We start from the raw sequence: 22451 nt of genomic DNA, 5'->3' as shown, positions 1-22451 counted from the left end.
GGAGCCTCCTATTCCCTAGATGAGCTTGCAATATAGTGTAATGTTTGCTGTACATTTAAACAGAAGTAGTTTTCAGCATGGATGATCTACATAACAATCTGAGGTCTCACATGTACATGTTGTCTAAAGTTGTATAATAGACTTAAGTTATTATCTTTTTAAAAAATACTTTTTATTATTCTCATCATTTCAGTTCCTTGAAGATTGAAAATAAGTAGGAATTTATAGTAAGTAAACTTTAAAAAAAGCTCCAAGCTCTTTTTTCCTTAAAAAAGCTATTAATATTTTTGCACTATGATCACTTTTCAATAATCTCCTCCTCCAATGACTTTTGCAAACAAAAGTTAAGCAAAGTAGAGAAATATATTTACTGACGGAATGACAGATAGTGAATCTGTAGTATTCCAATATTAACTAGAGAGAAAAGTATGTTCCAATATTAGGTATCTGAAAAACACATTCACACAGACATACACACAAATATATGTAAATATAGGTACTTATACACACATACATGCTTATATGAATATGTAATACATACATAAACACACATCCATCACCATAAATGTAATGGTTGTCTAAAGAAATACACTATTACAATTGCGGTTTCTTTTGTCTTTTAGTGTTGTTTTCATTTCCATTATTGAAATCATTGTATGTATTATTACCTTTGCTATATTTCCTTAGTTTTATATTTGTTCATACAGGACTTTAAATGGGTTTCTGAATTCCCCCTACTCATCATCCAACATATTATGATGAAATTTTATTGCATTTACATATGGAATTTGTTCAATCCTTCCCCACATAAAGATAAACAGCATGTTCATAAGAATAATATTGTTATTCCTAAAATACCTATGTGCTGCTTTGAATATTTTGGAATGGATAAAAATCACTTCTCCCTTTTATTGACAGAATAGGTGCAAAGTTATTAGAATAGTGGAATAAGCTGTCACAGGATATAAGTGGATAAGTAATTTTTCTCTCATAATTTCACTTACTTTTCTGGAAGGATTCTACCAATTCTGAGTTCTACTGTTGGTATATTTGAGTGTCTGTCTTCCCATAACTTGCAAACAATTACTGCTTTGCCATTTCCTTCTCCAGCTCATTTCACAGATGAGGAACTTAGGTAAACAAGATTAAGTGACTTGTCCAAGGTCACATTCCAGTAGCTTAAGAAAATCCCAAAACTGGATCATGAAGACTTGATATGACTGATAACCACTGAACAACAACACATCTGCATGAATATGCTGCGGACTGAGAGTTTTCTGAGTTCTAAAAGATCCAAAGACCAAGCACAGATACACCAAATTAAGGAAAAAACAGAGACCATCAATATTAGCTGAGTCCAGTAGTTATCCCTGAAGGGGAATCTGCTTAGCCTTGGTGACAGCCCCTACAGAAATGAGGAATCATTTGAAGTAAGGTTTATTTAAAGATGCTGGAGTAGTCATGGGTTCCTTTACCTTGAACTTAACTCAAGCAGAGTTCTGATCCCATAGTCAATTCAATCACCTCTGCTGATTCAATTGACATTGAGAGGTAAGTGCTATTATGTTCACATTTTATGGGTGGGATACAGGAGCCCTGATCATGGTTCCAAGATAGAGAAGAGTGTGGTCACTCATAGACCAGAGAACAGGCCAAGAGAGTGGTGACCACACCTCTCCTTGAATCATACCACCTTGGATGAACTGAGGTCTTATAGACAGCCAGAGCTAGATCATAAAAAAAATAGCAAATTTAAAAAAAACACACACCTGGCAGAAAAGAAAACCTTTCTTAGAGAAGGGTGGGGGGAAATGAGGCTAGAGACATCTGTTCTGTCTCCGTTGTAGTCAAACACAACTTCAGTCCCTTGTCACATGTGGTCCTTCTCCATTTAGGGCTCTGTATTCTTATATGTGGGTGCTCTGCAAGAATATAAATTTTGGCTGCTTATATTATGTAAAATATTTTGGGGCTTAGGGGTTAGATTTTTATTTTTTCTAAAAGCTGAGACAATTCATTTTATATCCTGTGCAATTTTTATTGATTATTTCCTGAAATATAGCTCTGAACAAAACAGGCTTTTAAAAATAATGGTTTTAAAGAACTCTATGAATTTCCTTGAATCCTCTAGGAATTATTGTTTAGTTTGGATGACTTAGAACAGCAATTATTTTCTGTTTAGGCCAGAATCTTTGAGGGTCTTGTTCTCCCAGAATGATATTTTTGGGATGGTAAATTAGGCCTTCTTTTATCTCAATTTTTACCTAGTACTTAGTCAATCATCACCTCAGAAAAAACTGAGACCTGAAAAAGACCTCAATTTAGAAAGACCAAGGTTATCTGCTGCATCCTGGGCAATCTCTACTCCTCTTGACTTTTGTCTTGCCAGTGGACTTCAGGGATTCTGGAGAAGAGAGTGAGGCTCTGCCTCATTTAAATCCAATTCTGGGGCACCCTTGTGATTTCCTTTGCTACTCTTTGAGTACAAATCAAGAATAACAAAAAAAATAGTATTTTCATTTTTTACTATCCTTGACAAGAAAAGATAGAAGATATTTATATTTAAAAGAAAAAAATAGCAGAAGGTTCTCTTTGGGAAGGAAAGCCAAGGGTAGGATGAATTCATCACACACACACACACACACACACACACACACACACACACACACACACTCACAAGCATAGACAACAAGAAATATCTTTTGGGGGGAAGCATTTGGTCACATATTTAATGGTAAATATTTGCAAATAAAACACTTTGAAAAATAATTACAGCTTATGAGACAATTTCTGTTTCTGAGAATAATATCTTCTTTGGGCTTACTCTCCACTGTGAACTTATACTGTCAGGTATGAACCCTAAAGCAGTTACCATAAAATTCTGGTGATAACCCTTGTGGGACTTGGGGTTTTTAATTCCTGAATACATACCAATGTGTTCCTTATTATCAATCAAATAGTTTACATTAATTATCTTTTACAAAACATGATTTACCAGGAAGGAATAGCAAGGGATATAGTTGCAAAACATTCCCCCAACACATGGATGCACTTATTTTGTTTTATGCACATGAGGAACTTAGGAGAAGCTCAGAATTAAAGTTTGGGATCTTAGCTAGGATTTGAAGAAAGCCATGGGAGTCAGAAGATAGGAGTAAAGAGAGACTATTCTCAGTATACGGGACAGTCAATGACAATGCCCTGAGTCTGGACATAGAGTTTATTGTTCTAGGAACAGCAATGAAGTCAATGATCAGCTTGCAGAGTATATGTAGGGGAATAAAATTTAGAAGACTGAAGAGTCTAACTGCTCATCATTTCTTATAGCACAACAGAATTCCAATGTGTTCATATTACAAAAATTGTTCAGCCATTCCTAATTGAGAGGCATCCCCTCAGTTTACAATTATTGACCACCACAAATCTACTAAAAATATTTTTGTACATGTGGGTCCTTTTCCCTTTGTGGGTTTATTTTATATTCTGCAACTTTACTAAATTTGTTTATTATTTCAAGTAGTATTTTTTTTCTTCTCTAGGATTCCCTAAATGTAACATCTTGTCATCTGCAAAGAGTGATAGATTTACTTCTTCTCTAATTACTTTAATATCTTTTTCTTCTCTTATTGCTAAAACTAACATTTCTAATACAATATTGAATAACACTGATGATAACGGACATCCTTGTTTCACCTCCTATCTTTTTGAAAATGCTTCTAGCTAATCCCCATTATATGTAATACTTGTCACTGGTTTTGGATACATGCTACTTATCATTTTAAGGAACACATCATTTATTCCTGTGCTCTCCAGTGCTTTCAATGGGAATGGGTGTTATATTTTATCAAAAGCTTTTTCTCATCTATTGAGAAAATTATATAATTTCTGCTAGTTTTGTAGTTGATATGCTCAATTATGTTAATAGTTTTCTTAATATCAAACCAGCCCTGAATTCCTGGTAAAAAATCCTATCTGGTCATAATGTATTATTCTTGTGATATATTGCTGTAATATCTTTGCTAATATTTGATTTAAAATTGTTGCATCTATATCATTAGGAAAAATTTGTCTATAGCTTTCTTTCTCTGTTTTGATTCTTTCTGGTGTAGTTATCACTACCATATTTGCGCCATAAAAAGAATTTGGTAGGACTCCTTCATGTATTTTCCCAAGTAGTTTATAAAGTATTGGGATTAATTTTTCTTTAAATATTTGATAGAATTTACTTGTAAATCCATCTAGCTCTGGAGATTTTTTTTTCCTTGAGGAATTCATTGGTAGTTTGTTCAATTTCTTTTCCGGAGATGGGGGTTAAGTATTTTATTTCCTCTGCTGTTGATCCGGGCAATTTATATTTTTGTAAATATTCATCCATTTCTTTAAGATTGTCAAATTTATTGTCAGACAGTTGGGCAAAATAGCTCCTAATTATTGTTTTAATTTCCTCTCCCTTGGTGGTTAATTTATCCTTTTCCTTTTTCATACTGGTAATTTGGTTTTCTTCTTTCTTTCTTTAATGAAATTACCTAAGTTTTATCAGTGCGATTGTTTTTTATTCCATAAAATCAGCTCTTAATTTTATTAGTTCAATCATTTTCTTAATTGCAATTTTACTAATCTCTCCTTTGGTTTTCAATATTTCTAATTTGGTATTTAATTGGGGATTTTTAATTTGTTTTCTTTCTAGCTTTTTTCAGTCACATGCCCAGTTCATTGACCTCCTCTTTCTCTATTTTATTCCTCTAAGCATTGAGAGATATAAAACTTCCCCTAAGAAATACCTTCATGGCATCCTGTAAGTTTTGGTATGTTGTCTCATTATTATCATTCTTTTGGATAAAGTTACTAGCTATTTCTATGATTTGTTGTTTGGCCCACTAATTCTTTAGGATTAAATTATTTAGTTTCCAATTAATTTTAGTCTGTCTTTCCATGTCCCTTTATTATATGTAATTTTTATTGCATCATGATTTGAAAAGGATTCATTTAATATTTCCACCTATATGTATTGGATTGTGAGGATTTTATACCTTAATACATGGTCAATTTTTCTGTAGGTGCCATGTACTGCCAAGAAAAATGATCCTTTCTCTCCCCATTCAATTTTCTCCAGAAGTCAAACTAAGTTTTCTAAAATTCTATTCACCTCTTTTAGTTCTTTCTTATTTATTTTGTGGTTGTATTAACTAGTGCAGACAGGGCGAGATTGAGGTCCCCCCATAGTATAGTTTTGTTGTCTATTTCTTCTTGTAACTCCCTTAACTTCTCTTCCAAGAATTTGGATGCTATGCCACTTATTGCATTTATGTTTAGTAATCATATTATTCATTGTCTATAGTGCCTTTTTTCAGAATGTAGTTTCCTTTCTTATCTCTTTTAATTAGATCTATCTTTGGTTTTGCTTTATCTAAGATCAGCATTGCTACCACTACTATTGTTTAAAAACTTCAGATAAAGCATAATATATTCTACTCCAGCTTTTCACTTTTATTCTGTATGTAACCCACTCTTTCAAACGTGTTCTTGTAAGCAACATATTGTGGGATTGTAGTATTCAATTGATTCTCCTGCCATTTTATGTGGGAGTTCATCCCAATCACATTCTTAGGATTGACTGCTTGCTCTGTCTTTTCATCCTATTTCCTTCACCATATTTTTGCTTTTTTCTCTCCTTTCTCCCTTTCCCTCCCCATTAGAGTTTTGCTTTTGACCACTGCCTCCCTCAATCTTCCTGGTGTTGGCACTTGTCTCCTTCACCACCCTGGGGTGCAGGATCTTCTGCTGGTCTGCTGAGGTGTGGCTTGCCAACTGTCTTGCTGGGACACCTCCCATCATGCAGTATGAAGAACTTTTTTCTACTAATCCCCAAGCCTCCAGGGCTAAAAGATTTCAGCACCCCATATTTTCCTGGGATGATATTTTCTGGGGATTTTTTGAAGTCAGTAATAGAGGGTGAGAGTGACCTACTGCTTACTCTGCCACCTTAGCTCCCATCTTCTTGTGACAATTTGATTGGTACAGACTGAAAAAGTAAATTAATTTAAGTAATATTCTCATTTTTAATTTTACTGACTTAGTCTATCCTTAAGTATTTAATGTTTGTCCAATTATTTAGGTCTCTATTTCTCTATAGTTAGAGGCATGTAATAGATATACTCGTAAATGTTTTATGTCTTCTATAGCTATTTTAGATAAAATTCGTCTTTCTAGTTCTTTATTCTGGATGTTTTTTTTGATAACATAGAGGTGTACTGAAGATTTATGTGGATTTATTTTATGTCCTTTTAATTTTGCTAAAGTTACTAAGGAAATAAGCATAGACAAAGAAGAAACAACATTATTGCTTTTTGAAGACATTATGATGATCTACTTAAACATAAAGAGTCTAATAAAATAAATCAAAAATAGTTTTAGTAGTTTTCATTTTATCTAGTTCTATTAAGGAAAAATAGTGATTTGACTAAGTATGTCATTATTATACACTAATATAGATAATATAATCACTTTTATTATACCAGCATGATCTAGTCATAAACAATTGGTATCTTTTACTAAAATCTCAATTAAATTAAACTAATTTCAATAAAAGTAAAGCAAATATTTGGTTAAAGGTGTTTTATAGCTGTATTTATAGGAGTTCTATCTATGTTTGGTAGGCTAATTGCCAAATAATCTATGTATTTCTTGACATTTTGAAATACATGTCTTTATCTCTTTGAGCTTTTTGTTAATATTGTACAGAAATACTGATAATTTTATAATCATATTTTTTATCCTGATATTTTACTATTTGTCTTTACTAATTGTCTTGATTACTTCATTCACTGCTGGTTTTTGTTTGTTTTCTAAACAACTTGCACTACAAATAACCAGAAATTTATATCTTTCTTTCCAGTTCATTTTTTTCTTTATTTTCTTCTTTTACCTTAATTTTAAGGTTAGGATTTCTACCACTATGGAAAAGAATACTACCAGAGAACACATCTATAATTTATTGAGAAATATTTGTTTTTTATGACTCATTGACTCAGTTTTAGATACCAACAGTATTTTCTTATTACCAAACTACCCTTCAAATTAGAATACATATCAAACATCTTCCATCTTCCCCTAATAAAAGAAACTTGACTCTTCTCACAAGCAATTACCCTGATGACCTTCTGTATTATTGAATGTCCCTTATCTTTGATCCCCTTAAGCATCAGGGAGGAAAGAGGACTTGGCACATTTCTACTAAAAGCCATCTGTATTTGTTTCCTTTTTCCACTTCCCTTTCATTTATCAGCATTTTTTTCAATATAGCTTCTGATTTAGCCATTCTCCTGAAACTTCCCATCAAGGTCCTTAATTGCTAAATCTGATGAAACTTTTTATAACTCTTTATTTAATAATTCCACGGCATTTTCATATGATTGACCAAATTCTCCTTTTGGATACTCTTTCCTAACTTACTTTTTTTTTTTTTTTATGATGTTACTCTCTCTCGGTCTCCTCGTAAATATCAGACCACATCTTCTCAATCTTGTTACTATCCAGGTTACACACTTAAAATGTTCCTGAGGCTCTGTCATAAGTGCTCATCTCTTACATCTCTAACTTGAGAGCCAAAGAGGTCAAGCGATTGGTTAAGATCACACAGGAGGTACATGGAAGACATTATACCCAGGTTCTCCAATTCCCATTGTTATGTTCTTTTCAAACTATCATACCTCCTTGTTGGGAGTTTAGAACAACTATTTGTCAAGCATGAAATCAAGCAAACCAGGTCTTTTATTCTTTCTTTTAATTTTTTTTTTTTTTTTTTTTGGTGTAAATCAGGAGCAAGTAACTTCCCCAGGATCACACAGATAGAAAGTGTCTGAATCCAAATCTGAACTTAGGTCCTCTGGACCTAGTTTTTCCTTGCAAAGTCAATTGCAAAGGGATACTTCCTCCTGACTCAAATGTACCAGTTAGAACATAGTTGCCTAAAGAATATCTTCCCTGCCCTCAAGGCCATGGTTTTCTTGATTGGTATTTTGGAAATCCTTTACCAAAATAATCAGTCAAATATATTGTGTGCTGGCTCTCAGGTACACTTTTTTTCTTCTTCTCTTTTTAAGCTCACTTTAATAAATATATGTGTGTGTATACATATATGCAATGTATGTATGTACATACATACATTTCATATATGTCAATTCAATCAAAGTATTGAAAGTCTGATATTTGATTGTGTCCATTTTTTCATTCAAGATTATATTTTATTTTGTGGGAAACAATATTTTCAGCCAGAGGCCTAGTTCTTTAGCTCTTTGATATATAGTGTTCCAAGATTTGCAGCCATTTAGTATCTCCACTGCTAGGTCTTGTGTAATTCTAATTTGGACACCATCATATTTAAAGTGTTTTGTTCTTGTTGGTTTTAATAGTTTATCCTTGATCTGGGGGTTCTTTTCTATAAGTTTTCCTCATACAATCTATTTTAAGTGGTGATTGATGGATTTTTTTTTTCTATTTCTACTTTCTCCTACGTTCTAATACATCAGGACAATTTTCTTTAATGATTTCGTGTACTATTTTATCAAGATTCTTTGTTGATCATAACTTTCAGTTAGTCCAATCACTTTTATGTTTTCTTTTCTTGATTAATTCTCTAAATCTTCTTTTAATATGTTTCACGTTCTCTTCTATTTTTTCACTGTTCATATTTTGTTTAATTATTTCTTGATGTCTTATAATTTTACTGGCTTCATCTTGTCTAATTGTAATTGCTAAGGTGTCATTTTCTTTCTTAAGGTTCTGGACCTCCTTTTCTAATTGGTTGACTTTCCTTTCATAATCTCCTTGTTTTTCTTGGAATATTCTTTGTTTTTTAATTTTTCTACCATCTCTGCTATTTGATTTTTGAAATATTTTTGAGATTTTCTACGATTTATTTTTGTGCAGATGACCATTTGTCATTACTGTCTTGGGGTTTCTTTACTTCAATATTCTCTTCTTAAGATGAAGCCCAGTCATCTGTATTCCCATAATAGCTTTCTCTGATGGATTTTTTTCTCCTTTGCCTGTGCATTTTTTTTGTTAATAGCTTAATTGTTGTAATCACCTCTAGCCTTTTGCCCTAGATCTTCAATTTCCCCCTCTAGTCTGGAACCAAAGCCAAACCTCTGATCTCCTGTAAGGGCCCACAGCCAAGGACTTTCTGTCTCACTGCTTCTACACTCACCAGGTATGTGCTGGTTCCTTCTCTCCCACCAATCTTTGCAGTACAACTGAGTCTGGTGTTCCTTGTCAGTCAAGTTTCCCTTGCCCTTCCCTGGCTCAGATGTCCAACTCCCCTTACTATCCTGGAGGCAAAGTTCCTGTGGCTGGGGATAAGGCAGCTTCCCAAACCAGGTACCCTTTTCCAATCGGTTCTCCTGGCAGTTAGTGGAAAACAACTACATAATAGAGACTACTGTATACAATATACTTTGCATGCCCATCTATACATAATGACATTTGATAATGTTTCAGATGGTATATGGGATTGGTTGATTCTCTAATAATAAAAGCTAAAGGAATTAGAGTATGGTTAAATTAAAAGTGAGAACTCTTTATAGCCAGATCACATGATAAATCATCTGAAGAAAAACAAGGAGCCTGGAGCCATTTTTAGTAATTTCTAGAGAGGTCTTTCAGCATGATAGTTATAGCAGGTGTTCTTAACCTGGGGCCTTTAACATTTTTTAATGATTTCTATTAAAATATTTTCTTTTGCTTTCATGTACATTTTTATTCATTTAAAGACATGCTAAAAGAGAGATTCATAGGCTTTATCATGCTGCAGAAAGAGTTGGTTAACTAAAAGAAATTAAGAATACCTGATTATAATAGGGTAGAAAGCTTTAGTCACCTGCATTTTGGGATGCTCCTTCTTGGTGGACTGGATTTATGATTTTCCACTATGTAAACCCTATAGTCTATGTCCCGTGATTTGATTCTATGAATTAGGTGGAACTGTGCCTTGGGGGCATAAGGTTTTAGATATAGGTATCTTCTATCATACAACCATATGCACCCAGGAAGATCAATGTTGAGGTGTGAGTATGAGATGACTATTCAAGTTAAGATGATAATCTAAGATAATAGGCTCTTTGGGAATGGTGATAGTAGTGTCTTTTGCCTCTCTTGGTGGAAAGTCAGGAATAATGTTCCCTTCCATAAAGAGATTTGTGTGTGGATTTGGAAATACAGGGTTGGGGAGGAGATGATTTAAGATGAGAAAACAAGAGTGTTAGTAAAACCGCAAGTCAGACTTCTGGGGACAGAGCCAATATGGCTGAGCAGAGGAGGCACTTATCCAAGTTCTCTCAACATGCCCTTCCAAACAACATTAAAATAATGCCTCAAACAGAATTCTGGAGAGGCAGAGCCAAGAAATGTTCAGGATGAGACATTCATCTAGACAAAGAAAACTTAGGAGGTCTAAAGAAAAGATCTGTGACATGGGAGTAGAAGCTTTCTTGCAGCCCACATGTATGCAGCATTACAGGTAGGAGTTGGTGGCAACAGCTATAGCAACAGCTTCAGGAACTTTCAAGGCAGAGATGGTAAAGGGAATAGGCAAATGGTCGGAAAAAGATTATGAGGTCTCCTGCGGTAGGACTGGGCTCAGGACCAAACAATTTGACAACTCTATTGCCTATAGCTACTTCTGAGTCACAGTTCAAGAGCAGAGAGGAATAATTTTGGTTGCAAGGGAGTAGAAACCTGGAGGAGGAGATCACTTCTAGCCCCAAGGGAGCAGGGTCCCTGAGAAACAGTGTTTATGCTCAAAAAGGATCAGGACCCTTTCCTGGGTAAGGAATAGAGCACAGATCAGGAAAGCAGTAAAGGCACTTCTCCTTGAATCACATTACCTTGGAAGTACTGAAAACTTCCAACACCTTAAAAGTAGCTTCAAAAACAGCATATAAAACCTTGAGCTTAGAACAAGACCTTTCCCCCAGAAAAAGAGTCCAAAATTAACATAAAGTTCAAAGTCAAGAAATAGATTGGAAAAATGAACAAATAACACCACCAACAACATAAAGAACCTGACCATAAAAAAAAAAAACTACTCTGGTGACAGAGAAAATCAAGACACGAACTCAGAAGAAGGCAGTTATGTCAAGACATCTACTAGCAGAACCTCAAAGTGCTAATTTGGATAAATATTCAAGAAAAAATTTCAGGAGGAGCTAAAAACTATTTTTAAAATCAGAGCAGTAGATTAGGTAAAGAAATGAGAAAGTAGGAAGAAAATTATGACAAGATACTTAACAATTTGGATTTAAAAAAGAGTCACAAAATGTTGAGGAAAATAACATCTTGAAAAACAGAATTGCCCAAATGGTAAAAGAGGTAGAAAACTTCACTAATGAAAATAACTTTATTAATAGCATAATTGGCCAAAAGGAAAAAGAGATACAGAAACTCGCTAAAGAAAATGATTCCTTAAAAATTAGAATTGGTCAAGTGGAAGCTAATGACTGCATGAAACAATAAAACAACATCAAACTGAAGAAAACATAGAAAAAATATGAAATATCTCACTGGGGGAAAAACTGATCTGGCATATAGTTGGAGGATAAATTATTTAAAAATTATGGGACTACCTGAAAGGCACAATAACAAAGCCTAGACAGCTTCACATGTCCTAGAAGGGCTGAAAACTATTTCCTCCTTAGTTATGGAAATGAAGGGGACCAGAGTATCAGTTCCTGCTGCAATTACTCTGTGTGGTCATTGAAGAAGATAGAAGGGGCCTAGTATTTTTAAAATAGCTACTGAACAAATTACTAAAATACGAATTGTAACCCTTTTATAACTTGTCAATGGTGTGGACCAGGATCTGTAGGACCCTTGTAAATGATACAGTTATTGACCTCACTACAACAATTATTATGTTTACGTGACTGATATTCTTGTTATTTAGTCATTTAAGTCATGTCTGACTCTTCAGAACCTCCTTTGGAGTATTCTTGTCAGAGGTAATGGGGTAGTTTTCTCTTTCCTTCTCCAGCTCATTTTACAGATGAGGAAAATTGAAACATACCGTGTTGGCTGGATTTGAATTTAGGAAGGTGACTCAAGACCCAGAACTGACTGATACTAGTCAATTATAACTTGTTTTCATCTAGGAAGGACTCCAGTATATCTTTAAAGCTCCATTACTGAGATTAATTGAGCTTTCCTCACTACTGTCTCAATTTGGTGGGTACAGACATTGAAAGAATAATAATGATTGGACCAAATAAATCATGAGATCTTCCCATTCTCTGAAAACTCCCAAAATTGAGCTGAATTTTTTGGACCAGTTAGGTTTGATCCTACCCCTCATTCTTCCTATAGGTATGACTTTCCTATGAGTATAAAGCTTTTGTCACCATAGAAAAGATTGTTGTGCCAAGTTATGGAGAATACATCAAGGTAACTAGTATACTTCTGCCTAAAATAATCTGATGATTCTGTGAAATGCAGGAATCCATAAAATCTGTAGATAAATCAAAATCTTATCAAGAATGTTACCAACACAGTACATAGAATGAATTTAAGGAAAGATAGTTCACTTTGTGGTCCCATTATTAAGTCACTTTTCAGTTGTGTCCAACTCTTTATGATCCTATTTAGGGTTTTCTTGGCAAAGATACTAGAGTGGTTTGCATTTTCTTCTCCAGCTTATTTTACAGATGAGGAAACTGAGGCAAACAGGGTTAAATAATTTGCCACAGCTTGTAAATATCTGAGGCCAGATTTAAATTTATAAAGTTGTCTTTCTGACTCGAAGCACACAGCACACAGTGGATACACTGCACCACCCAGCTGTCCTAGTTTTGTAGACACCTCCCTGAACAACATTTGCAATTCTGAAAAAAAAAAAAGAAAAAAAATCAGTTTGCCATATATATATATAAACTATGGGCTTGGGTGTGTATGGATGGACAGATAGATAGATAGATAGATAGATAGATAGATAGATAGATAGATAGATAGATAGATAGACAGACAGATAGAGATACATATTGGATCTCCTTATCTTGTCCAGGCTACAAGTACAGCAGTCATTACACTCATGGGCCCATTCCCAATATTGATTGGTATGGAAACTTGCTTCATTTTTTCCTGCTTGGGCAAGTTCAATCATGCTTAGGCATCTTTGTTCCTACAAGTTCACCATATTGGCATCAGACTTACCACAGACATTTGACAGGCTTTTGCCTTGCTATCACTCAGAACTCCCAAACTTAAGAGCTCTACCTCTCTCAACCTCGCTATCAACAGAAACTCTAGGCATCAGCCACCACTCCAGCTTTCAAAAGCAATTGACTTCAGTAAGCATTAAACAAAACTATGTTTTTTGATAGACTAGAGAGAACTTATGCATGATCAATGCCAAACTGCAAGCACTACTAACTAATGCCTGGTCTTTTCATGGGAAGCAAAGAAAAAAATGGACTGACTTTATTTCATGTAGTTCTATTAATATCAAGTGCCTCTCAGTCTAGAACATATATCTTACTTAAGGTCATTTATTTCACAATAGAAGTGGTAAGAAACTACCATGAGGAGGGGTTGGCCCTTTTTCAGAAGTATGAGGGATGGTTTGTGTCTATGAACAAAAGTGTTCCTGTGAAGGAATACATTTTTTACTACCTGCACATAAAAGCTTGAGTCAAGGACAAAAACTATGATTGCAAATATAGATATGTAATTGTATATTCATCTTAATTGTGATTGATATCCTTTCAAAGCACGCCTACAAGATAAATCTTTTTTAAAAAGATTGATAAGGAAGTGTCCTATGTTATAAATCAGCATTTGATAATACATGAGTAATGTACTTCAGAAGTTTTAGTTGAGTTAAGGTAAAAATATTTTTAAACAACCCCATCAAGAAGCTTTTCAGCCAATACAACATCTATCACTTGATCACCTATGATAAAATAAATGCAGATCTAATTGAGTGGTTCAGTTGAACTTTGAAATAAAGGGCATGTTACTTTATAGGTCATCATGTTTCAAAACATTAACCCAAAATTTGAAAAAAGTTACTGTCATTCGTATAATTGGAATATGTATAAAAATCTATTAATTTTAGTTCTGTAAATTTTTCAGAAACACTGAAAAACATTTGTGGCAATTAAATCCCTTCTCCAAAGAAGTAACAGTAACCTTGTTTATACCAAGATATACAGAATAAAAGAGAAATTTGGATAAGGGTTATGAAGAGACTTTTATGGGTGAGATATAAATGAGATGATGCCATTTTATTATGAGATAGATCTTGTTGTTCCAGAAAATGCCTTCAAATCTAATTGTTAGCAAGTGTACAACATATCACTGACATAAAAAGTGTTTAACTCACTTTGTATTTATGCAGACATGATACAGTATCAGCCTATCTGGAATTATTATGTTTCTTCATTGAGTTGCATAAATGCTTGGAGATGAACTCTGCCCAATAGATTCTGACCTAAGCTACTTTTAAGTTGTCTATTCTTTCAGTTTTGTCTTATGTCAAAGGGGGTTAGGGAGGAGAGACAGAGCAGTTGTACTAATCTGAGACATGCCAAGTCCTTGGTTACTTCCAACATCAAGAGAGTTATTAAAGGATTCCAGAAAGAAATGTAACTGGGTTGGATATGATTTCTGAATTAGTACAATCATTTGTAATCTCCTCTCTCTCTCTCTCTCTCTCTCTCTCTCTCTCTCTCTCTCTCTCTCTCTCTCTCTCTCTCTCTCTCTCCTCTCTCTCTCTCTCTCTCTCTCTCTCTCTCTCTCTCTCTCTCCCTCTCTCTCTCTCTCTGTCTCTCTCTCTGTCTCTCTCTCTCTGTCTCTCTCTCTCTCTGTCATAATCACACTTCCAAAGAAGGTCCTTTTCTTCTTTTTTTTCCCAGTAGAATTGTGTGAATGATAGGATGTAGGATGCTTAGTGGTCACTGAATCCAAGCCCCTCATTTTTACATGTAGCTATTATAGACCCTAGGTTGACTATCCCAACCCTCACACCTCACTTGCAGGTTAGAGGAGTACCTCATTCTCTAACAGGCAAGGGTTATCCTTCTCAAAGGGTCAGCCCAAGTTCCTATTTGGTGTGTTTCCTTTCCTATCAATTGCCAGTCATTAATATTGCAAAACCATTTGGCTGTGCCTGTTAGTATCCCTTCGTTATAAATTAATCAACTAGTATCTCTTTGAAATCATCAAAAACCAAATGACATAACTTAGATTAAAAAAAAAAAACATTACTTGCTAAGAAGATATAACACGAAGACAATCCCAAAGATATCTTCTCAGACTAGGGCAGACATTCCCCTCCACCACCTTGGTCCTCAGAGAGATTGGGGTCAAACTCAAAATGATGACTACAAAACATTACCACCATTAAGTTCACTTTCAGATGAGTCATAACTGTTTTCTGAGTTGCTCCCTTGCTTGCAGGAAACAGTGCCTCACTGATTTTGGGTAGATTTATTGCCGGACTGGATCAGACGGGCCAGTAATCAGGGCTACACTGGCTCCTCACCTTATTTTGTTAAGGTAGTTGTGGCAGTCTGCCATGGACTCCTGTCACTGGAATTCCTTTGGCTCTTCCAGTCTGCTTCATTATAATCCAAAATCCATTTACTTAAGAGCAAGAAAGAACAAATACAAAAGAGCAAAGAAACATAGGAGTCATGTATTCACAGCCATGGATTGGCCCAAGTGGGGAGATTAGGCAGCTTGTTACAACCTCTCTCCACACTAGGAAACTTACAACAGTTATTATTTTGTGCACCATCAGTAAAGAGAGATTGAATTCTTCTACCAGAGCCTTTTGTAGGTTGGCAGCAGTCTGAGCCTCTTGATCATACTCTAAGTACTGCATCCCTATTATCTATTCTCTCTTTTCCATAAAGAAGAAGTCACCAGTGATCAGATAGGTGAAGTCAATTACCTATGTTATACAACTTAAAAGTGTCTGAAGTGAGATTCAGTCCTAGGTATTTCTGATGACAATTCCAACACTGTGTACACTACAGCAGTGGTTCTTAAACTTTTTAGTTTCAGGACTGGTTTATGCTCTTAAATCTTGAGAATCTCAAAAAGCTTAGGGTCATATGGATGATAATCTATCAATATTAATTATGCTAGAAATGAAAATCTTTGTATTGTCATGAAAATAATTTTGTCTTGGTGGACCCTCTAAAAGAGTCCAGGAGATTTGCAGGGGTTCCAGAGCACACTTAGATTATCCCTCCACTATACTACACTATCTCACATATGAAGGAAAGTGAGATCTTATTGAGAGGTATAATTCAGAAAAACTTTTTTTTCAAATTTTTGTATCTAGATATAATAGGTAGTAAATGGCTCATGATCATTAAATGAGGAAAGAAAATACTTGTGCATAAAACATACTGCATTTTATCAATTTTGCCCCTTTCTATACAGTAGCTCCCAAACACAATAACACCAAACAGTGTTCTCTATCATTGTTTTTGTTTCTTTAATTAATTTATTTATATTCAGTTTTCAACACACATCATAAGCTTTTTGAGTTTTAAATTTTCTCCCCCTCTTTTATTCCCCCTTCCCCAGATGGTATATATTCTGATATAAACTCTACATATACTTTCATATTAAACATATTTTCACATTTATAATATTGTAAAGATGAATTAGAATCAATGAGAGGAACCACAAGAAAAAAGAAACAAAACAAATCAACAAGAGAAAAAGAGAGCAAATAGTATGTTTTTGTCCATCATGAGTCTTTTGGAGTTGTCCTATAACTTTTCATTACTTAGAAGAGCTAAGTCTATCAAAGTTAGTTATCACACTTTATGGCTGTTACAATGTTCTCTTGGTTCTGCTCACTTCACTCAGCATCAGTTCATATAAGTCTTTCCAGGTTTTTCTGAAGTCTACCTGCTCTTCATTTCTTATACCACAATAGTATTCCATTATATTCATATACCACAAATTGTTCTGCCATTCCCTAATTGTTGGGTGTCTCTTCAATGTTCAGTTCTTGGCCACCAAAAAGAGACTTGCTATAAATATTTTTGTACAAGTGGGACCCTTTCCAACTTTTATGATCTCTTTGGGATACAGTTGTAGAAGTGATATTGCTGGCTCAAAGGGTATGCACATTTTTGTAGCTCTTTGGGCATAGTTCCAAATTGCTCTCCAGAATGGTTAAATCAGTTCACAAGTCCAAAAGCAATGTATTAGTGTTCCAGTTTTCTCACATCTTCTCCAACATTTGTCATTTTCCTGTTTTGTAATGTTGGCCACTCTCATAGGTGTGATGTGATATGTCAGAATTTTTGAGATTTGAATCTCTCTAATCAAGTAATTCAGGGATTTTTTTTCATATGGCTATGGATACCTTTAATTTGTCTGAAAACTGCCTGTTCATATCCTTTGACCATTTATCAATTGAGGAATGACCTGTATTCTTAAAAATTTGAATCAGTGATTGTATTAGCAACGACCTGGCATACACAAGAGGGCCTGCTGTCCAGGTTCTTAGATTTGATTTTCTTTTGTTTTTTTTTTTCTTTTTTTCTTTTTGGATGCCACTCTTTTTTTTCACTTATTTGTTTATTTATTTTTATTATTATTTATTTTTAACACAGTTTATAACAGATAAAACAATTCCAACTTTTGGTCAGGTGATACTTCTTTTTAAAGCATTTACAATATGGACCACAAAGAGTTTTTTTTTAACATTAACCAAACTGAGACACAAATAATATTTATGTTGCTAACTTCACAAGTTCTTGACCTAATTGTCTCCACAGTATTACTAAGAATTAAAGGACCCTAACTTATTGTTGTAGGTCCAAAGTCCTATGCCTAATAGCTGAATTTTAGACAACCTCGGATGTTCCCCTACCCATAATTTATAATTGATAGATCTGGTATTAAGCTTACAAATTTTTTGACTATAGGAAATTGCCACCAATAGTAAGGATATTGCAGGGATACAATATCACCCCAACTTCATGTCAGTTCCAGGCATGATTAGATTATCCACTTGCATTCAATCAGGTTTAAAATCTGCCAGGTGTCAGTGGGGAAACTGAGTCAGGAGAATCTCACCTCAGCCCATGCTGAACAGCTGCTCTGCCACCCTTCCTTTGAAATCACCTACGCAGTTCATACCAGCATCTCATTAGCTTACTGGCATCACGGATTGGAGGCTCAGATTGCCTTTCTTGCTCCCCATACCTGGAGTTAGACTCAGAATAACAGTCCCTTAATAGTCCCATGTCATCTAAAAATGGCAAGTTCCAATAACCAGGTTTCAAATATGATGATAGTTTCACTTTGGCTAAGGAACATCTTTTGAGGCAAGTCTTTAGTGGCTTACATGCCTTTCTATACATGTTCTAGTTCCTGATTAAATGGCAATCATAAAATCAAATTTACCATTAAAACCTTGACTTTTCCATCAATGCCAAATTTTACCTGAGGTTACCTTCCTCTAGGAAGCTGAGACTGAAATTCTTCTCTCTAAACTGCAGATGTCATTGATTTATTCTCAATAATTAATTCAGTCTACTGTTTTAATACTAATTGCTTTTACCTCACTTTGTAACATGACCAATTTTTCTCCCCATCACTCCCCTCCTTCTGCTTCCTAATACCTTGCATTCTGATTACTCCTTCCCTCAATGTACCCTCCCCTTCATCACACCCCACCCCTCTCCTATCCCCATCTTCTCTCTTTTCTTGCAGGGCAAGATAAATTTGCATACCCCTATCACTGTAGTTCTTATTTCCCAATTATATGCAATAAAAATTCTCAACATTCATTTCTAATACTTTGAATTGCAACTTCTCTCCCTCCCCCCTTCCCTCCCCAGCCCCTCTGAGAAGGCAGGCAATTGAATACAGACTAAATATGTGTTGTTTTGCAAAAGACTTCTGTAGTAATCGTGCTGTGTAATACTAATTATATTGCCCTCTGACCTACCCTATCGCCCCTTATTTCTCCCCCCTACAATTGACCTTGTCCCTTCTCAAAAGTGTTTATTTCTAGTGACTCCCTTCTCCCATTTGCCCTCCCTTCTAACATTCCCCTCACTCCGCTTGTCACCTCCTACTTTCCTGTATTTTATATAAATTTTCATACCAAATATAGTGAACCTTTTATTCCCTCCTTCAGACACACGTGGGGAGAGTAGTTTTATTTTTCCCTTCTCCCCTTCTCCCTCATCTCCTCCACTGAATAAGATTTTTCTTGTCTCTTTTGTGAGTTATAGCCTGCCCCATTCCATTACTCCCTTTCTCTTCCAGGAATTTTCCTCCTTCACCCTTCAATTTTTATTTTATTTTATTTTATTGTGTGTGGGGGGGGGAGGTATCCTCTCTTCTGATATAACACACCCTGTACTTTCTATCTATGTGTATGTGTGTGTGTGTGTGTGTATGTACAATCTCTCCAACTACCCAAATACTGAGAAAAGATTCAAGAGTTAAAAATATTTTCTTTCCATGTAGTAATGGAAACAGTTCAGCTTTAGAGAGTCTTTTATGATTTTTCTTTTCTGTTTACCTTTTCATGCTTCTCTTGATTCTTGTCTTGGGAAGTCAAACTTTTAAATACACATCTGGTCTTTTCCTCAACATGCAATCTAGAAATTAGACTATATCACTGAATGACCATCTTTTCCCTTGAAGTATTATATTCAGATTTGCTGGGTAGGTGATTCTTAGCTTCAGTCCCAGTTCCTTTGACTTCTGAAATATCCCACTCCAAGCCCTTCGATCTCCTAATGTTGAAGCTGCCAGATTCTGTGTTATCCTGATTGTATTTCCACAGTACTCAAATTGTTTCTTTCTAGCTGCTTGCAGCATTTTCTCTTTGATCTGGGAACTCTGAAATTTGGCCACAATATTCCTAGGAGTTTCTATGTTCAGGTTTCTTTCTGGAGGTGAATTCTTTCAATATCGGTTTTGCTCTCTGATTCTATAATATCAGGGCAGTTTTCCTTGATAATTTCATGGAAAATAACGTCTAGGCTATTTTTTTGATCATGGCTTTCAGGTAGTCCAATAATATTTCAGTTATTTCTCCTGGATCTATTTTCCAGGTCAGTTGTTTTTCCAATGAGTTGTTTCACATTATCTTTTATTTCTTCAAATTTTTGGTTTTGTTTACTAACTTCTTGGTTTAACTCATAGTCATTCATTTCCCTTAACTCAATTCTCTCTTTCAAGGGATTATTTTGTTCAGTAAGCTTTTGAACCTTCTCGTCCATTTGGCTAATTCTGCTTTTTAAAACCTCCTTCTCCTCGTTGGCTTTTAGGACCTCTTTTTCCAATTGAGTTAGCCTCTTTTTAAAGCTGTTATTTTCCTCAACATTTTTTTGGTTCTCCTTTAGTAAGCTACTGCCTTGTTTTTTAAGGTCTTCTACTGCCTGAGCCCATTTTAAGTTCCCTTTTGGGGCAGAGGCCTTTACTTCCTCTGACAGTATTCCTTGTTCTTCCCCATCTGAAAGGATGGGGCGAGACACCTGTTCCCCGAGAATGTAACCCTCTATGGTTTTATTTTTCCCCCCTTTTTGGGGCATTTTCCTAACCAGTTACTTGACTTCTGAGTTTCCTCTCCACAACCACTTTGCCTCCAGTTCCTCTTGGGGACTGATTCAAATGTGTTTCTCCCAAGCCTTAGGGGTTTTCGGTGGGGCCAGGGCTGCTAGTCAGTGTGAGATTAAGTTCAGCTGGTCAGGTGAGGACAGGGTCACCACACCAGGTTCAGTTTCCTAAGGGGGTTTGCGATGAGACCTTCAAGAATGGATGAGGGCCACTGCCTGCTTTGGGACCCCCTATCCACCTCTGCCTCTGCTGCTGCTTCCTGAGGGGGCCTGAGTTATGGGAACACCCCGCTCCCCTCTCTGCCAGCCAAAAAGACTCTCTCACTGACATTTGGCACCTGTGGGTTGAGGGATCTGCACTGCTGCTGGAGATTCTGTCCCTGAAGCCTGCCTGGATCTGCTCCCCTCAGTGCTGCATGGCCAAGGCAGGTCTAGGTTCTGCTCCAGGTCTGGTGCATGACAGACCTTTCCCGTCACTTTTTCAGGTCTCCCTGGAACAGAAATCTCCTCTACTCTGTTGTTCTGTGGCTTCTGCTGCTCTAGAATTTATTGAGAATTCTTCTTTACAGGTATTTTATGGGCTGTGGGGTAAGAGCTAAGCCTATGTGTATCTTTCTACTCTGCCATCTTGGCTCCTCCTCTAGATTTGCTTTTCTAAAAGAAAAGACCACTTTTGGGGATCAACAATCACTTTAGTCATGCACATATGTCATTCACTTAATTTAGGGGAAACAGCCAACACAATGAATGTCAGAAAATATACAAACAGAGAAAATAAAGATCAACAGACAGGGCTTCCAACTGTCTGACCATAAGCAATAAATACATAGTAACCAGAAAGAGAAGTAACAAAATCTAGGTTTTCAAAAATGGGGGGGGGGGGCTCCTTAGTGGCTTCCCAGAGTCTCATATGGCATGTAAACCTTCTTGAAAAAACTAAACACCAAAACAAAACCTCACTTCAGAGTATTTATCCACTTTTCAGAGCAGAAGGGCAGGGCACTCTGACGCAGTGCCTCAATAGAAATTAACAAAAAGTATTGAGGTCTATTAATGGGAGGGAAGACTTTAACTCTTCCCCCCACCTTAAAATTATTATTGCATTGGGCCCCAAGATCTTTTTGGGTCCATTATATAGGCAACAAACATTAACATTTCTTAAGTAAATATAACATACACACAAACATATCATGAACTTCATATTTGCAGAATACATAACACAGTATCATTCCCTTGGGATCAGTCTTTGGGGAGTGAGCAACCAGCTCCTTCCTCAATTGAAAACAAAATGACCAAATAAAGTCCTCTTGGGGGTGTTTCCTTCTCCTCATACTGCCCTTGCAGGGCTCTCAGATGCAGGCTCTAGCAAATCCTAGTCTTAACAACACTCTAACCTCCACTTCTAAGTCCTGAGGGGTAGCTAGGCAACAAAGCTAACAAGGTGAGGTCCTTGGGGGGTATGTAGCACTTCCACCCACCCACCATAGGCTGAGTGAATGATATATGTGCATGATTAAAATGATTGTTGGCCCCTCAAAAGTTTCATTCCTTTTAGAAAAGCAGATCTAAGAACCTGTACCACAGACTCTCCTGTGTGTGTCAAAGCCATTGCTGTTACATTTATGGCAGAGTTATGTCAGGTTCTGCAAATTAAAAGGAATGTATGGGGGCAGGGATAATGGTTCATTGTTTCCCAGTTGTGGTGACTATGGTTCTGTGGAACCCCAGGAGTGCACTGGGATTTTACTGTGTGCAGAGCTCAGGCAGGAGCAGTGAAAACTTGGAATGGAACCCTGGTGCAAGCATGCAAAAATGTCTGTGTACTGACAACAGAAGTGGAAAACTTCCAGTGTG

Source organism: Notamacropus eugenii, chromosome 3, assembly GCF_028372415.1.
Source record: "Notamacropus eugenii isolate mMacEug1 chromosome 3, mMacEug1.pri_v2, whole genome shotgun sequence".
NCBI lineage: Eukaryota > Metazoa > Chordata > Mammalia > Diprotodontia > Macropodidae > Notamacropus > Notamacropus eugenii.
The sequence above is the reverse complement of the archived record's forward strand: the minus strand, read 5'-3'. Positions refer to the sequence as shown.